General features: G+C 38.7%; 2 pseudogenes; both read left to right on the top strand.

Moving 5' to 3' along the window:
* The first annotated feature begins 341 nt into the window (after positions 1-341).
* LOC111386357 lies at positions 342-4389 on the top strand (annotated as a pseudogene).
* The window catches only part of LOC111386356, a 23674-nt pseudogene continuing 15754 nt past the window's right edge, over positions 4171-12090 (top strand).

Genomic DNA, 12090 nt, shown 5'->3' with positions numbered 1-12090 from the left:
GTATCCTACTTTATTCTCCTTCATCCAAGTCATTCTTATTATAGTCTCCTCTATAATCTCATTTTTACGTATAATAATTTGAAGGAATTACTTCTTTCCGATGCCATCAATATTCATTGTTTGATTGAGTCATCTGCTGACCTTTACTTCATTTTCAGAAATTTAAGAGTTTACTTTTACCTATTCAAAATTCTGCTGATGAAATGTATTTAAATATATTTGCAAATGATGCCATTGAAGGAAATAATCTCTTGAAAGATTTCTGAGATTTTCTACTTACAAGAAAATATAAATCCACAAGTAATGCACTTAGACAACCATGGCAGAAAATATATCTAGAATTTTCTTCTATGTTTTGAGCTTGAACTTTTTGTGCCTAAAGCATTATATCTGTGTCTCATTATACTTTAGTCTACTTCTTTCGTGTAAAGCACAATCGAACAACACCTTTCAAGTGGGTGTGGTTCTTGATTCGGATTCACTTGTTGGGCGTATTGGACTTAGCTGCCTGAAAATGGGTCTTTCTGATTTTTACTCAGTTCACAGCAGCTACACGACAAAGCTGGTTCTCCATATTCGGGACTCGAAGGGACAAATCATCGATGCTGCTGCTTCTGGTATTTAGTCCTCATCCCGTATTGTTAGTGTGTGCATTGTTCTCAAACATGTGTTATACATGATCACCTTCTTAGTTAGTTTATTTCAATCTTTTTACACGGATGCAGCTCTTAGTTTGTTGAAAGATGTAGAGGTGGACGCCATAATAGGTCCTCAAAAATCTGGACACGCCAATTTTGTAATTGGTCTCGGAGACCGAGCTCATGTTCCAATCATTTCTTTCTCTGCGACTAGTCCTCTTCATCCTCAAACACCCTATTTTGTTCAAACGGCCCCACGCGATGATGCTCAAGTTGGGGCCATTGCTTCTCTAGTTAGACAATTCGGTTGGAGCCAGGTTGTCATCATATATGAAGATTCAGAATATGGTCGTGCCATCATTCCTTATCTGTCTAATGCATTTCAAGATGTTGATGCTCGAGTTTCGCATAGAAGCATTATACCTCTGTCTGCAACTGATGAATTTTTGTTCCAAGAGTTGTATAAGATGAAAACAATGCAGACAAGGATATTTGTGGTGCACATATCAAGTTCCATTGCTTCTAGATTCTTTCCAAAAGTCGAGGAAGCAGGAATGATGAGTGAAGGCTATGCATGGATTGTAACCAGTGGACTGATGGATCTACTGTACTCGATGGACTCTCATGGTGTGGATAGTATGCAAGGTGTGCTGGGCGTAAAACCACTGATTCCAAGATCCAGAAAACTCAAGTTTTTTTGCTAATAGATGGAAGCAAATGTTTCTCAAGGACAATCCTAGCATTTTACAGGCAGAATTAAGCCTTTTTGGTCTATGGGCTTATGACACTGTGTGGGCATTGGCTATGGCTGCAGAGAGAGTTAAATTCAGGGAGCCAACTTCTTCACAAAATACCAGTGACGTCAATTCTGCAGACCTTTTTACTCCTGCAATTTCAAAAACAGGTCCAAAACTTCTCAAAGAATTGTGTGAGATTACTTTTCAAGGACTTAGTGGGAACTTCCAATTAGTCAATCGACAAGTAGAGCCATCATCGTTTCAAATACTTAACGTGGTCGGAAATGGCGAGAGAGAGGTTGGAATATGGACACCATTGGGGGGAATTTCAAGAAAAGGTAACATCAACGTTACAAATTCTTCAAAGAAAAGTCTGAGGGGCATAATATGGCCAGGAGAATCAACAGTGGTACCCAGGGGATGGGAGGTTCCAGCTGGCGGTAAAAAGCTTAGAATTGGAGTCCCAGCTGAAAGTGGATTTACTGAATATTTGAAAGTGAAACGGGATCCTCAAACTAATGCTTCCAAAGTTACCGGATACTACATAGATGTATTTAATTCTGTGATGGCAGCACTTCCATATGCTGTGCCCTACGAGTATGTTCCTTTTGAGAAACCTGATGGTTCAAGTGCAGGGAGTAATGATGATCTTGTTTATCAAGTTTTTCTGCAGGTATATAATATATATGGGAAAACTGCACCATTGTTATCAATGTATTGTTCATGTGGCAAGTTGGTTCTCAATCGTCCAATATATTTGCAAATCAGTCCTCAACAACGAAAACTGTCTAGATCTTGGTTAAATCGCCACTGGACCCACATATAGATAGATTTTTATTCCATCTATGACTGGAGTCCAAAATTTTGAAGTGAGACATGTTCTGTGAGGATGGCACAATGATTTTTACTAACATTTAGACGGTTTCAGTCGCAGGGTATTGATTGTGTAAAAAAAAAAAAAAAGGGTTTCGAGGGCTAACTTGCTACTTTTTATAGATCGGGGACCACCTTGCTACTCAAACAATACGTTGGGGAAAATGGTACAATTTTCCCGTAAAACAAAGGTTGGTTCATTTACTTTATAACTTGATTGGTATTCCATTATTTTCATGTATCTTCTGATTGATGGTGCTAGAACTATGATGCTGTTGTGGGGGATATAACACTCACTGTTAACCGATCAAAGTATGCAGACTTCGCTCTACCGTTTGCAGAAGGAGGAATACATACTATAGTGCCAATCACGTATGATGATCCGAATGATAATTGGATTTTCTTGAAGCCTCTTACAAAAGAATTGTGGTTTACAGCGATAGCACTATTTTTATTGACTGGCGTGGCGCTCTGGATACTTGAACATAGGTTTAACGACGACTTCCGAGGTCCCCCTTCACAGCATGCTGGCATGATCTTTTATTTTCCTTTCATGTCATTAGTATTTGCACAGAGTGAGTGAATTATTCATCTTTAATATATACTCTGTTAGCTTTTGTTGAAGCTCTTCATCTAAAAGTTTAAGCAGCTAGGTCATATTCATTTTTTTATCAAGTTGAACCATCAAATAAAAAGCTTAAGCTATTTTCAAATAATGTCTTCGACAGCTTTTACTCACAGACCGCAATTTGACTTGTAGGAGAGAGAATAATGAGCAATTTAGCTCGGTTGGTGGTGGTTGTCTGGATGTTTGTTGTACTGATATTGAACTCAACTTACACGGCAAGCTTATCAGCAAGATTAACAATACAAAGGCTGCAACCAGCGATTACAGATGTGAAGGAGCTTATTAAGAACGAAGACTATGTAGGATGTCGAAAAGGCTCGTTCGTTGTTCATCTCTTAAAGGATCTTGGGTTCAAAGAATCCAACATCAGGACTTGCATCCTTCCAGAGGATTGTGAGGAAGCCTTGGCTAAAGGAAGCAAAAATGGAGGTATATCAGCCCTTTTCTATGTAACGCCTTACACCAAGCTCTTCTTAGCCAAGTACTGTGATAAGTACACTACAGTAGGCACCGCACATCGTTCAGAGGGTTATGCATATGTAAGCATCTTTCTTTTCAAGATTCAGGAAGAAGTTTCCTTTTTTATTTGCAGTTTTGTTCGTGTTACTAATGATCTCGTAGGTTTTCTAAATTAACAGGTTTTCCCAAAGGGATCGCCTTTAGTTGCAGACGTTTCTCGTGCCGTACTTGAGTTGACAGAAGACGGCAGGATTTCAGAACTCGAACGACAATGGTTCAAGAATCCGGCGTGTAGACTTGATGGCACTATTACATCAGCCAGTATCTCATTGAGAAGTTTCAAAACACTCTTTGGTATCACCGGGGGAATCACTGCAGCATGTCTTATTGCTTTCTTGATTACTTATTTATACAAGAACAGAGATTTTATCCGGAGGATTTCAAATTCTAGCACCACAATCTTGTCTAAAATTCGTGCAATTTGCAGGCATTTTGATCAAAGGGACCCTAAATATTGTGATTCTAAAGAAAATGCATCAACTTCTTCCCCTGGAAATTTTGGGCCAGGTGTAATAGTCCCTATCTCAGTGGAAGAAATGAATGATTCCACTGTGGACATCAGCCCAAATTCACTACAGACAGCTGCAACAGCAGACATGTCAACTGTTTAATATTGTTCAATCTACGCGAACTCTCTCTCGAGATAGGCGGTGCCAATCAAAATTCGCAATGCCTAGGCTTTGTTTGACAGTTTTGGATAAGAGTTTTATCAAATAATGATACAAGTTAATGTTGGAAAATTATCAACATCGGGGTTTGGAGAAGAAACCAAGAAATGGAAATTCAAGAAGATCAAAAACCAATACGAAAGCCCAAACACGAAAATACTCTCACTGTCCTCGAACGATATTTGACCCCTCTTTGGATTATACGAGATGCTTTAAGGGTTTTACGGCAAGCGGTTCGTAGGGTTGATCAAACCTTGTTGCAAAAACACACAAAAGTATAAATGTTTTTCCACCCGAACTTGAAGAACACAGAGGAAATTGCTTGAATATGGATGAAAGGAAGATTGATCCTTTTTTATGTAATGAAGTATATGTTTTCATATGTTTCTCATAATGTTTTCAATGTCTATCAATCACTTATTTATAGTCATGGAACATTGCTACATGAAGTGATGCCAAAGACAAGTGAAAAGACGCCAAATTTTTAATTAAAGCCACCTCCAACAGCTACAAATTTGCTCTATGCGGTCATATAGAGTAATTCTATNAGTGAAAAGACGCCAAATTTTTAATTAAAGCCACCTCCAACAGCTACAAATTTGCTCTATGCGGTCATATAGAGTAATTCTATATCATGTAGAAGCTCATTTCGAAAACTACGTCGTAGTTATATTGACTGATTCAAACGGACATCGAAAATAGTTAAATATGCGTCAAACATACGTCTCAAAAAAGGACGTCTAACTCGTCTTTTATTTTTAAAAAATTCAATTATTTCATTAGCATTTATTACTTTTATACGTTAATTTTTTTTCAATATAATTTATATCATTTTATTAGGAAATTTTATATGGAATATGATGTTAAAAATTTTAGGATCGTTACGAATTAAATGTAATTTTAATTATTTTCCATTTACATTTGCTTTAAATTTGAATTTCATTTACTTCTTGGATTAAACTTGGATTTTATTTCAATTCATTTACGTTCCACATTCAATTTGATTCATTTACTTTTAGCTCAGCATTTGTCAACAATTTGGTAAACAAAACAATACAAGTAGCAAAACTTATTTAATAATATTGATAATGATGTAATTATATGACCTTTTTTAAGGTATTAAAATACGTATTAACTTATTTTCATTAATATTATGTTGCTTTTAAAAAATATATAAGAGATAATGTCCTAAACAATGGACAGAATACCCTACGTGTTAATGAGGAAATAGATGTTCAGGCTAATGGTAATGGCCCTAATCATGGTAACTTTGTTGCCAATCAAGGACCAAACATCAGGCCTCATGCAAATCAACCGGTTAACCAACCTGTAGGAATTCCATATGACCCCAACATCATGTTGAGGAATCAGATTATGAAAATCATATAGGATCAGATGGCTTTTGGGGTGCGTCCTGTCATTAGGCCGACTTACACAAAGCCATATCCTGATTGGGTAGATCAAGCATATCCATAGCCTAGAGGGTATAAAGTGCCAGAATTCTCACTGTTACCGATTTAGGAGAGGTGTCTACTCTGGAACACATAGGGCGATTCACATTGCAAAGTGGTGATGTAACTGATTACCATAAAATGAGGCTTTTTCCTAGTTCATTAACAGGAGTAGCTTTCTCCTGGTTCATCAACTTGCCAGCGAACTCTGTTCAAACATGGCAACAATTGGAACAGCTATTCCACGCTCAGTTTTATAAAACTGAGTCTGAAGTCACTTTGGCTGATTTGGCGAATCTACGTCAAATGCCAAACGAATGGACAGAAAGTTTTCTACAAAGGTTCAAGACAGCAAGAAGCAAGTGTTTTGTACCTCTGCCCGAAAAAGAATTCGTCAAAATCGCTCAGGGCTGTTTGAGCTTTGATTTAAAAAAGAAATTCTAAGACAAGGAATTTCCTGACCTTTTCCAGTTGAGTGCGAATGTGATTAGGTATGAACGACTGATAAGAGAAGAAGTGCAGATGAAAAATTCTAGTAAAGGGACTTATTACAAAGACCCAAATTTTGACGTTCATACCATCAGCGACGAGTCATACGACTAAGCCGAAATGTGTTTGGCCGGATTGGTCAAAGGAGACACATATACTTGTCCTATAATGGCTAAGCCTAGACCATCGAGCAAAGATGAGCCCATGAGCTAGAACGTTCTCATTCGATGTAATCAAAACCGACCTTATATTTGATAAATTATATAGGGATAAGCAGATAAAGATGAGCAATAAGCATAAATTGTCAAACCCTGAACAAATTAAGGGTAAAAAATATTGTAAGTGACATAATGCATGGTCACATTTGACTAACAATTGCTTGGTTTTTCGCCATGTATTGCAGGATGCCATTGAATCAGGACGAATTACGTTCGACGATAAGAAGAAGATGGCAGTGGATGAAAATCCTTTTCCATAGCCACTTGGAGTGAACATGGTGATGTCTGGTTTCAAAAAAAAGTTGCCAAAATTCAAGTTGATCATAGACGATGGGGAAGAGGACCCTGGATCACATCCCAGTGTATTTGAACGAATCAAGGGGAAAGAGCCAAAAAAGGAGGAAGACGTCCTGTGTGCAAGATGTAAAAGAGAAGTGAGTGGGAACACGGAGAAACCAGGGATATGGCAGCATCTCCATCGCCCTACCTTCTTCCCAAACACTCAGCCTGGTAGAGGGCGAGGTACATCATTCTATAGAGGACCGCCTTTTGAAAGGTAGTTCAGGCCAGTAGATAATAGGAGAACATTCAGACCGTAACCTCGCTGGCCAAATGTATGGCATTCGTTCCAGTATAATGCAGAAAGAGCAGTACCCTTCAATAAGATGACTGGAACCCAACAAAGGTGTTTCCAAAGAAACTATGGACGAATGATGAGGCAGCAACAAAGAGTGTCACATCCTAAAGCGCCTAAACTACTCAAGGTAGCCAATCAAAATGTTCTCAAAGGTAGTGAAGAGACCAGTACAGATGAATCAATGAAAGAACTGCTAGAGACTTCTTCTGGGAGATCAAAGTTTGAGCGAGACAGAAGGGATGGAGAAGATCCAGATCAGCCCCTTACTATCCAGTTCGGTATGTTGCCTCCTGTCGTGGTTAATAATTACTTACTGGCCAATGAATTCAAGAATAAAGAAAAAGAAGAAGAAGAAAGGGAGGACAACGAAGGAGAGGCTTGCGTGCTGGAATGTGAAGAAGGCCAAACTTTTGGAGAGGCCTATAATGATGAAGAAGACGACGGGATGACAGACATCGAAGAAGAAATCGACCTAGAAGCAGAAAGAAGAAGGAGAGGAGTATCGCACAATACTCTGTTGAAGCAACTACATCGAGAGGGAGTTCGCGAAGTAGACTTGTTGGAAGAACCATTTGGGCGTCCTTTCGATTTCTACGTACTGTACGGAACGCCCAAAGGAAGAGGAGAGTGCCTCGCTCTGAAAAGTATGGATCACCTCCAAGAATAATGCCCCCTCCCACAGGTTGGGTAACTGATGAGGAAGCATTAGAAAACAGTAAGGGAAAAATTCAGGAGACAGAGGCATAGGGGGATAATTCGACAGAAAACAAGCAGGAAGTAGAAATAGAGGCCGCCGAAAAGGTTATTTTTAAACGGCCAGCCATGAAATTGACTAAACACTTGAGATCATTGTACGTTAAACCTCTAGTTAACGGCATCCCTGTGGCAAAAGTGCTTGTCGACAATGGAGCAGTTATAAATACCATTCTATCTAGGATGATGAGAAAATTTGCAAAGACAGAGGGTGACATGATTCCAACAGAACTCATCTTTACAAGTTTCAATAGAGGAGCAACTTCAGCTAAGGGAGTTATGCCATTGGACATAACTATAGGGACAACTACTAGGACCACAGTCTTCTTTGTAATAGATGGTCCTACTAGTTACAATGTGTTACTAGGAAGAGATTGGATACATGGAAGTCGCTGTATACCCTCATCGCTCCATCAATGCCTGATTTTTTGGAATAACAAGGGCGAAACAAAGGTGGTAAGGCCGATCATAGGCCTTTTATCGCAGAAGCAAACTCGGTGGAAAAGTTCATGTACGAAGGAAACTGTGGACCTGTCAGGTTAGTACAAGATGGGGAAGAAACTCAAGTTGTCGCGCAAAGCGAAGAGCCATTTTCAGTGGACGCACTCACTGAAATGTTCAGACAGATGAGGCCAAATATAGTGGCCCTAGAAGAGCCAGTAATTGGCAAAAGAATAATCAAGGAGTCTTGAATGGATTCTAAGTTACAAAAGCAAATGGCCGATATTCAGGCCTTCAAAGCCAGACTAATGGCTTTCAATAAAGAATGCAAGGACAAAACGAAAGAAGAGGCAGCCCTAAGAGTACTGAAAGACAAATGGGCAGTATTCGAGATGGAACAAAGCATTGGCCGAGAAGTCAACAAGGTGGACTGTTTAGAAGAAGAAGTACTTACAAGGAAACTGGACGACGAAGTGATGCGGATCATCAAACCTGGATATGCTCAAGCACAAGACCCTCTAATCAAAGTAAATATTGGCAATGAAGGAGAAGATCGTCCAACATTCATCAGCCAGATGCTCGATCAAGAGGTTAGTGATAAATTAATCGCTTTGCTAAAGGAGTATAAAGATTGTTTTGATTGGGAATATGAACAAATGCCTGGTTTAGATAGAGACTTGGTGGAACATAGATTACCAACTAAGCCTAATTTTAAGCCTCATAGGCAGCCTCCTAGACGTTTTACTTCTAATGTACTCCCTGAAATTAAGAAAGAGATAGAGCGATTATTGAAAGTAGGTTTTATTAGAACAGCCAGATATGTCGAATGGTTGTCCAATATCGTGCCAGTACTAAAAAAGAATGGTAAATTAAGGGTGTTCATAGACTTTAGGAATTTAAACATAGCTACACCCAAAGATGAGTATCCAATGCCCACGGTGGATTCTTTAGTAGACTCAACTGCCGGACACGTCATGTATTCTTTCATGGATGGGTATTCAGGATACAATCAAATTTATATAGCTGAAGAAGACATACACAAAACTGCCTTTAGATGCCCTGGATCTCTAGGATGTTTTGAATGGGTGGTCATGCCTTTCGGCCTAAAAAATGCAGGAGCAACTTATCAAAGGGCAATGAATTTAATCTTTCATGATATGATAGACAATTTTGTTGAAGTGTATGTAGATGACATAGTGGTCAAATCCATTAAAGAAGAAGACCATTTCGAACAGTTAAGATGTTCGTTTGAGTGAATGAAGCAATATAGGCTAAAGTTGAATCCCTTGAAATGTGCATTTGGTGTTAATGCAGGGAACTTTCTTGGTACACAAAAGAGGGATTGAATTTGATAAAAATAAAGCGAAAGCCATTTTAGAGGCCAAACCACCTAACAACAAAAAAGAACTGCAAAGGTTTTCTAGGCCAAGTAAACTTTTTAAGACGTTTTATTTTTAACTATCTAGGGCGAACTAAAGTCTTTTCGTCGCTCTTAAAGTTGAAAAATCAGGATGAATTCGTCTGGAAAGAAGAACATCAAAAGATTTTTGAAAGCCTGAAAACATATTTATCAAGTCCACCCGCGTTGGCGTCACCAATCCAAGGACGGCCAATGAAAGTGTACGTATCGGCTGAAAAAGAATCAATAGCTGGAATGGTCGCACAGGAAGACCAATTTGATGAAGAAAGGGCAATTTACTACTTAAGTAGACGGTTAACAAAATGTGAATGTAATTACTCTGCTATCGAAAATTATGTCTTGCATTATATTTCACATGTACGAAATTGAGGGCTTATTTACGGCCCGTAATCGTTTATTTAATTTCTAAAGTAAATTTAGTTAAGTATATATTCTCGCGCCCTATTTTACACCAAAGGGTAGGCCTTTGGACATTAACTTTATTAGAATTCGAGATACAATATATACTTCAAAAGGAAGTAAAAAATCAAGCTTTGGCTAACTTTCTAGCCGATCATCCATGCCTTGACATGCCTGAAGAGATTGAATTAGAAATCGATTCATTCGAGCTAAAACCTTGGGTGTTGTATTTCGATGGGTCAAAAACCTCTAAAGGTGCAGGAGTAGGAGTAGCATTGATTAATCCTTTAGGAATTTGCTACAAGTTTGCGTTCACTTTAGACAGGATGTGCACCAACAATCAGGCCGAATATGAAACCTTAATCGTAGCCCTAGAATTAATGATAGATATGGGAGTAAAAAATGTGATCGTTAGGGGCGATTCTCAATTGGTAATTCACCAATCGATTGGTGATTTTAAATGCCAAAGTGATTCCATTATAAGTCACTATGAGATCGCCCAAGAATTGTTAGAAGAATTTGACCAAGTAGAACTTCAATGCGTTAATAGGATATATAACGATGTGGCAAATGAGTTGGCCCAAATGGCCTCAGGGTACTCAAAGGTTTTGAATTGGAAGTCTACTTGTGAGTATGGAACCATATTGCCCGTGACCCAAAGAAGGGCGAGACGAATTGAACTTCACTGCATACAAGATGGAGATGCAATGGATTGAAGAACAGAGATTAAAAGGTTCCTTAAAGAACCTAATGGAGGGATTAGTAGGAAAATGAAGTTGTGTTTGCTGAACTATACACTAATAGATGATGAGTTGTTTAAGAAATGCTCTGATGGTGTATTGCTAAAGTGTGTAAGTTTGCAAGAAGCCAGGACGATCATGTCTGAGGTGCACGAAGGGATATGTGGAGCTCGTCAAGTTGGCCAAATGATGAGATGGTTAATTATTAGGAGTGGATATTTTTGGCCAAAGACGGGAGAATTATGCGTTCAGTATACAAAGAGTTGTTTAGCATGTCAAAAGCATGGTCCAATACAAAGGGCGCCAGCACGAGAGATGGCACCTATTATTAAACCTTGGCCATTCAAGAGTTGGGTGATAGACCTGATAGGGAAGATTTATCCCCCATCGTCCAAGCAACATACTTTTGTTATAGTTGCAACCGACTATTTCACCAAGTGGGTAGAGGCGGTACCTTTGAAAGAGATCACCCAAAAGAATATCATAGAGTTCATCCGTGATCACATCATTTATAGGTTTAGAATTCCACAAACGTTGATGGTAGATCACGGAATATCTTTGAATGGAGATCAAGTGAACAAATTTTTGAGCGAGTTTGGGGTTAAATTAGTAAACTCCACACCATATTACGCTCAATCCAACGGACAAGCAGAATCTTCTAATAAGATTCTAAAAAATATAATCAAAAAGATGATAGATGAAAATGCCAGAAATTGACACGAATGTCTGAGTAAAGCCTTATGGGCTTATAGAACATCACCTCGATCAAGTACCAAAATTACTCCTTTCCAACTTACTTATGGACAAGAGGCCGTTTTGCCTATGGAAATCAACGTGCAATCAATTAGAGTGTGCTTGCAACATAAGTTAAATGATGATGAGTATACTGAATCACTAGTTCAAAATTTATTGGGGTTGGACGAATTAAAGTTGGACGTCTTAGAAAGATTGCAAGTTCAAAAACAAAGAATGGCTAAGTTTTATAATAAAAAAGTCATAGCCAAGTCGTTCAGCCTGGGCGAATTAGTTTGGAAGACAATACTCCTTTTGGATAGCAAGGATCCAAAGTACGGGAAATGGTCGCCCAATTGGGAAGGACCATACAAAGTAAATAGTGTGTTACCCAATGGAGCATATCATTTGGAAGATTTAGATGGCACCAAGCACGTGAGATTCATTAACGGCAAATATTTGAAAAAATATGTTCCTTCTTTATGGGAATGTGAACAGATAAAAGCGTAATCAAAATATGTTGAACAATTAAAGATAATAAGGTCAGAGCGAAATACGTTCGAATAAAGTCATTTATTATCAAACGTTCATTACAAAGTTGCAAGATACAAATAATAGATGCCCTACAAGCTACAATTAAAAGTAAGCTAATCTCCCAGTTGACCGCCGAGTAAGAGGGTGGACTGGCCTCGCACCGCCTTCCTAAATGCATCGCTGCAATGGCGGGCAAAGAGGCTGAGAAGCACT

The sequence above is a fragment of the Olea europaea genome, unplaced genomic scaffold (assembly GCF_002742605.1).
Source record: "Olea europaea var. sylvestris unplaced genomic scaffold, O_europaea_v1 scaffold3524, whole genome shotgun sequence".
NCBI classification, from domain to species: domain Eukaryota; kingdom Viridiplantae; phylum Streptophyta; class Magnoliopsida; order Lamiales; family Oleaceae; genus Olea; species Olea europaea.
The sequence above is the reverse complement of the archived record's forward strand: the minus strand, read 5'-3'. Positions and strand labels throughout refer to the sequence as shown.